This window comes from Montipora capricornis, chromosome 11 (assembly GCF_036669925.1).
Source record: "Montipora capricornis isolate CH-2021 chromosome 11, ASM3666992v2, whole genome shotgun sequence".
Classification (NCBI taxonomy): domain Eukaryota; kingdom Metazoa; phylum Cnidaria; class Anthozoa; order Scleractinia; family Acroporidae; genus Montipora; species Montipora capricornis.
Genome location: NC_090893.1, coordinates 7181988 through 7189178, shown reverse-complemented (window position 1 = coordinate 7189178; position 7191 = coordinate 7181988). Strand labels below are relative to the sequence as shown.

General features: G+C 38.0%; 2 long non-coding RNA genes across 2 annotated transcripts in view; both read left to right on the top strand.

Moving 5' to 3' along the window:
* On the top strand, positions 1-3838 carry LOC138023877 (uncharacterized). Its single transcript, XR_011126811.1, has 2 exons — positions 1-216; positions 3558-3838. It is a non-coding gene; the product is annotated as an uncharacterized lncRNA (long non-coding RNA).
* A 2818-nt stretch (positions 3839-6656) lies between these two features.
* The window catches only part of LOC138023553 (uncharacterized), a 4128-nt gene continuing 3593 nt past the window's right edge, over positions 6657-7191 (top strand). The window contains exon 1 of the long non-coding RNA XR_011126710.1: positions 6657-7102. This is a non-coding gene — a long non-coding RNA (uncharacterized lncRNA). The remainder of the gene's footprint in view (positions 7103-7191) is intronic.

The window sequence follows — 7191 nt, the reverse complement described above, 5'->3', positions numbered from 1 at the left end:
GGACAGGGCCAACGGATAAAAGACAGCAGTAGTTCTAAGATCTGACAATTAAAATCTGAAGCAGCCGGCAAGCTTTACATTCAGATCATGGATCACAAAAGTACGCTCGCGGTTTTTATCGTCGCCATACTTGTTGTAGAGTGTTATAGCATCATTAACGCTAACGGTCAAAACCAGTTTAATCAAGGCTCCCGAGGGAAGAAGGGAAACATTCAGGTATGATCACTTGAATATCCACCAGTATGAGAGCGAAATTTTAAAGTTTGTCCCCGAAGCCTTATAGACCCTTATACACGTGTAACACCAAAGAGACTTTTCGTGATTTCAAGATTTTATCTAATGTATCTTTCTAAGAGGCATGAATAGGCACTTGCGATTGATTTTGTGGCTCTATCTTTTGAGTCTGTGGGTGAAATCCAAAAGTGTGACCATTCAAATGAAACCTACTGAGCAGTACTTTCATGTGGTGCTGTTTATTATGCTGTACAAGGTGGGTCTATCTTTTGAGTCTGTGGGTGAAATCCTAAAGTGTGACCATTCAAATGAAAGCTACGGAGCAGTACTTTCATGTGGTGCTGTTTATTATGCTGTACAAGGTGGTTCTATCTTTTGAGTCTGTGGGTGAAATCCTTAAGTGTGACCATTCAAATGAAAGCTACTGAGCAGTACTTTCCTGTGGTGCTGTTTATTATGCTGTACAAGGTGGTTCGATCTTTTGAGTCTGTGGGTGAAATCCTTAAGTGTGACCATTTAAATGAAAGCTACTGAGCAGAGCTTTCCTGTGGTGCTGTTTATTGTGCTGTGCAAAATGGATTCAACGTTCGATTCTGTGGATGAAATCAAGTAACAGTTGTTGAGCAGTACTTTACTTGATTATGTTAAATATCTCACACTTTAATTTTGTGCGTAAAAGCCATATAAGCACCGTTCCAAATGGTTGATTGAGGCCGTACTCTTTTAAGATTTTAAAAGAAAAAGAAACAGGGAATAGAAAAATTTCAGGAAATTTCCTGCTGAGGACACGTGACCCAGCCCTCCATTAAACAGAGGAATAACAGAAAGACAACGCGGATTTTAATTGATTGTTACTAGTAATAGTTTTCACTGCATCTGCCTCGACCTAAGATAGTATGAAAGGCAGTTGAGATGCACTAGACATGTCGCCCCTGTTTCCGATTTGCGTCGACAAATCGTCGCCCCTGTTTCTGATTTGTGTCGGGACAAAATCAATTTCTGAGCCAGGCAACTCGATTTTCATTAGATCTGCTTCAAAGTTTGATTTTTCAATCGCTAATTTTGGTTCTCCTTGCGAGTTTCTACTTCGTGACTCCTAAAATACCTCGGTCGTGTAGAACAATACCAATACCACTTGCGCGCCCACCATACCGATATCAGGCTTGCGCGCCCGGAAATGGAGATTGATTCTCCCTGCAAATCTACCAATTGATACATTTACCCTTTTTATAAATAACCACGCGTAAATTTTTCAGACTAAAAAAATTGCGGGAGTCTGTAGGGCGAGTCCACTCTGTATTGGACAAGTCCATTTAGTAGTGTAGTTTCTTCTAAAAATTGTTCTGAAAGCTCTTATTTACACCAAATTACACGAGAAATCATGTAAAAACCCAAAAAAAAAGAAGACAGAAAATAAAATAGGTACGCAATGCGTACATGTGGGTAGTGCACTTGGTACACCCTGCTCTTGTTGAGTTTGATACAGGTGCTATATTTGCCTAGAAGTGTCAACCGGGCTGGATTTTTAGAAGATAATAACGTTTGAGTGCATTATACGCAAGTAGTTGATAAAAATTGATATTGCTATTGTTAAAAATAGGCATTCGAAGGATGCATGGGTGGGTTATATAAACTGAAAGAATATTTTGAACAACTGTAGCAACATGGAATACCTGTAAGGATAAGAATTGAAATTGCAAATCATGGTTTACTTCATGCGGTTAAAATTGCAAGCATGGTTTCGGTTGATTGGGCTTTTGGTTTATGTTTATTTTTGGTGGGAAAATGAAAAGAATTGTGCCAATTTCAAGGTACATCGAGGGGTAAAAAGTGAAATGAGCTCAATATTATAGATAATGTGGAAAAAATGCAGTGCTCAACAAGATTTTTTTCCTTTCTTACTGTCTTTATGTATTATACATAACATAAACGGTGAATCATAGTGTTATGGTTGTTGCTGGGAACAGGAGCTCCCGCTGGGAATTGTTACTGACAATTTGAATAAATATAGTGGTTTGGAGAGAGGGATGTGTCACACAGAATTGACTATTGTAGGGTAATGTGAAGTGCTGTTTTCTTCCCATGTAAACCATACGAGCGTTAGCCCTAATAATGGAATTGGGGCCACACAAGGACAGACAAAAACTCTGACCAGGGTGGGAATTGAACCCACGACCTTCAGGTTTGATCACCGCTGCTCTACCGACTGAGCTACAAGGTCAGACGGGAGCAGAACGTGGGAACTGAAGATATTAAAGTCATGGCAATGACTATGTACAAGTATAAGGAAGGGTGTCACACAGTTAAGAGGAGTTCAAAGTGGCCACAGCTGAAAGTGTACATAAGACCGATTACGTAGGATTTCAAACAATTAGTAGGGTGTCATTTTATAGATATATCCTTTAATATGTCAAATATGACGTTTCAACTGGACAACAAGTTCTGTTTACGGGCACTTAAGAGCAAAATAATGACCGCAAAAGAGAAACCGTTTAGAGAAAAAAAAATACATTGTCTATTTTAGCTGAACAAGGAAATGGAAAATGTCACGCAAAATATCGTATCATTTTGTCATCATTGATTAAGTAACAAATTCTCATTGATTATTTCTCGCGAGGTAATTGATCAACTGTTCATGATTTATGTCCGAGATCCAGATAGTATTATTTCATGCTGGTATTATTTCAGAGAAAGGAATTCTCTCCAATTTTGAAGATCATTTGTTTGCAGATTCAATCTGTCATTTGCCTCCAGCAACGGAAAGCCTCGGTTTCACCCAGTTATTTTCCGGTTGATTTAAGCGACTGTTAAATGACATGAGGATTTGAAAAGGCTTTTCAGTTTTGCTTTCCCTCTCACCTTTAACACAAAAGCGGCTTCCGCTTCTCTATTTTTCATACAGATATAATTTTTTAAAGCTAGAAAGAGCAAGGCTTATATAACAGTGAACGAATTTATTATATAAAGCCAATAACTGCAAGCCACTGCCTTTCCTCATTTAAACCCTGACGAAGACGACAGAGCATTTCGAAGTATTAGCTTTATATAATGTATTTCTTCACTTTATAATTAAATTAATAGGCTGATTTAGCAACAGAACGGGAACGTCAGTGGCGACGGCGCGCGCAGAAAAAACACCAATGAGAATTCAGAATAGAATAGACTTCCACTCTTTTCTTTTCTTCTAAATTCTCATTGGTAGTTTTGCTGCGCGCGACGTCGCCACTGACGTTCCCGTTCTGTTGCTAAATCAGCCTAATATCAGCCTCGCGCCTTTTGATTTCTTGACAATAAAACTCAGCAATGATTTCATTTCATTTTAGCGACAACAACAAGGCAAGAGACGTCATCGTCAAGCTGAAAGGGAGTTCGGCATTCCAGACCCAGAAGACATAGAATATTTGGGAAGATCCACGTGGCGAAGATAATGATCAAGTCGAGAGGGTATAGACGAACCACAAAGAGACCAAAAATAATTTCAGTCCTAGATTTGATGTTAATTAATTGGTCTGCAGCAAAAACTACGAGACGTAATTTAATGTGTTATTTTATTGGTAAAATTTCTACCTAAAAGGACGCAATAAATAGAATCCCTGTTATATTATTCAAAAGAGTTGTTCTTCATTTGTACTTAGTATATCTTATCTTATTATATACTTAACAAAATATCCCGCTTCGGATTGGTCAATGACGAATGCATAAATCGGTTACAGAATGCAATACAGAAGTTGCTATGGAAACAAAGCGATGGAGTAATTTTGTTGAGTTTATAATAAACAAAAAATCGTATGGAAATGCTAGTGCATTTCGGGATTTATGGTCACTGGTGACGTTTTGAAAGTTCACAAATTGCACGAGCCGTATCCAGATACGTAGGCTAATGCAATTTTGAGGACTCAAAAAATCACTCGTGCTTATAATAAATCACGAAATGCATTCGCGTTCATACGATTTTCTATCCATATCCGTATCGCATCACACTGGTCCGCTTCTATGAAGTCATAAATAATTCATGAGGGCGATAGCCAATAGAAAAGCAGGATTCATGTCCCACATATTCCCCTCATTGAAAATCCTAATGCAGTCAAAATGCTACCTCCATTGATATTCCATAATTATATTTCAACAGAACCTCTTTACAATTTAGATATACAATAGTATTTTTTTTCTAAGACTGATCACACGTTAATCTGTTAAGTCAGATAAACTATTCGCGAGAGATCCGTAGGAATTGATAATGGCTTGCTTATGTGTCCCATTGTGTTCTATCATTTATACCCTTGTAGAGTACTTGGAGGAGCATATGAGTGGGCGAATCGAACTCGAGATTTATTGGTTGAGAGCATGTGCTCTCACCTCGATCTAATTCAATACTGCTTCCCAACAATGACACAGCGTATTTTGGTACAAATCTAGGAAAGCCACATGTTTCCATTGCGATTTTTCTCATAACAGAAAATTGAAACAAATAAGACCGCCTAAACTGGACGCTGTCGGTGAAAACTTAATTACAACCCGGCGCAAGATCTTTTCTTTTATACCTTACACCTACTTAATTCCTCTAAGACAAACAAATATTTATCTTTCTAGCATTTGAAACAGCCAAACGTTAATTTATTCTCTCATCGTAGGAACGACTTTAGGTTGCTTGTCCTGTGGAAGCTTTCGTGTTGCATTTTACCAGTTTTGGTTTTTGTTATGCCATTTTGACAGTAAAAGAAAAAGCTTCAACTAATACTTCTGATAGCAACAAAATCAATTAAATGCCCCTATTTCGGGCACGGAAAAGCATGGGGTGTTTCATTGTCTTTTGCAGCAATTCGTTCTAAATATTATAGCGGAGTAGGATTGTTTTGTAAATTAGTTTAAGGCTTACAAATCCGTATCATTTCTTTTTTCTTTGAGCTGAAGAGAGCAAGACAACATAACAATAACAACAGCTGAAACCGAGAAAATCTCGGTTTGGGGTCTAAATAAACAGCATTTTTTTGCTCAACAGAAAAACGCTTGACAAAATAGATTTATACACGTTTTAACGGACACCAAATCCACCTCCACTAATTAAGAAGACTGCAAAGTAAACCAAATCAAAGGAGGTCTTTTTTTTTAAATCTTTCACCCCGGAGGGCTTCCTCGTTGACGAGTGAAATCGTCTGGCGTTAGACAGAGTAAAATTTACAAGTGTCAATTCGCATTTTTGGCGGTGAAAGGGTTAAGGGGAACGTCCGCTCTTGCTATAGAAGAACTTTAAACCGAAGGAAACAATGTTTCGAAACAAATTTGTTCGAAATTTTTTTTAAAAAGAGTTTAAATTAGAACAACTGAATTTTTAAATCGCTTATTTTCACTTTCAAATTTCGCTGGCGCCGCCATCTTGAATAATTGTCACGTGTTACGGTTGCCCTGTTGTTCAAACACAAATCCTTAATCCTTCACCTACGCATAAGTAATAAAATTCTATTTCTGATTCGCGCCTTTTAAGACTGAAAAATATATAAACGTGCAAAGTTTGTCAATTTATGCCTGGACGTATCAACTTGTGCCGGCCGCCATACCATTTCATCATCATGTTTCATTTGAACCTTGTGGAAGAACTACCCTCAAAATTATAGACATCGATTTCGAAAAAGAAAACGGAAATGATCGTGAAGATGATGACGATGACGAGGGGAAAGAATGAATTAACAATTTATAAATGTTAAGTTTAATTAAAGTAGACCGGGTGCGTTAGAATAATATTCAAGGACAATTTTGTTTATTCAAAAAAATTCAACGAAGATACTTACTTAAAGTCGATATTCAATGGACAAGAATTTACCTCTGACATTCAATTTTAAAATGGTGAAAGCACAATTTTAAGAGTTTTAGAACTATAAATTGTCACAGCTTTCTAAGAAGACGAAAAGAGGAATGTTGATGATCAGGTTAATAATAAATGAATAATTAATAAACGTTGCAGTTCAATTAATACATCGAGTACTTGTGTTCACATTTCACTTAAATATCGTGGTTTTAAAGTTGACATAAATTTGGTTGATTGACAAGTTCAAAGACTAATGGTAAAACTAATGCAATGAGACGACCGAGCCATTGAGTATATTATAGAAGCTCCGCCGAATATTTGTAGCCTTCTCAAACACCGAAAGGGATATAAGGCTAGTCAAGAATGTACTGCGAGCAAAAGAAAAACAACAAACGATTTCCGTTGATTTACCTAAGTTATATCCTTTAGGTCGGGTTTAAAGTCTTGGATGGATGACCACCAGGGAGTACCTTACGGTCTCTGAGAATTGGGCTGGAGTATTGATAATTGATCACTCCCACCTCTGTCATTAAATGAAGGCTGAGTTGGAGTCCGCGATCACAACCTGACTGAGGGGATTTTTTCTGGGTATTCTAGGTTTTTCTCCCTCATCAAAATCGACTCAGAGCTCATTATATCTGGCTGTAAAGTGCTGTACTCCCGGATCTTACGTGGACCGTAGAGCTGCTTCCAGAGGTGTCTTACCTCTGCGATCGGCCCGATGTCGTGAGCTGTGCCCTTCTCAATTCAGTCCCAATCTATTCTATTCAATTTTAACAATAAGTTAATATAACCGCCCACTTATTTTTATCGACTGGTCCAGGTGACGGTTTTTGAGTAGAGTTCGACCTTATAAAGCTTCCCACGTAGATTAAAGGAGAAGTGTAGGCAAGATCTAGTTCTTTAGTTACTCTGTCAGACTTGACGTAACGAACACGGATGTATCACAAGACAGTTTGTCTGGTGTTTCTGATGGCCTTTGCCGTCATCCGAGAGTCGAAGACATACACTGCTGGAATTGGAAACTTTGGAATAAGGCCGGGAAAACGAGAGCTTTCCTTCAAGGTAAGATGGCGCAAAACTATACCCAAGGCTTGTTTGCGACATTCGTTGATTAAAACGCATACCAAAACAAAATAAAATAAGGAAGCGAT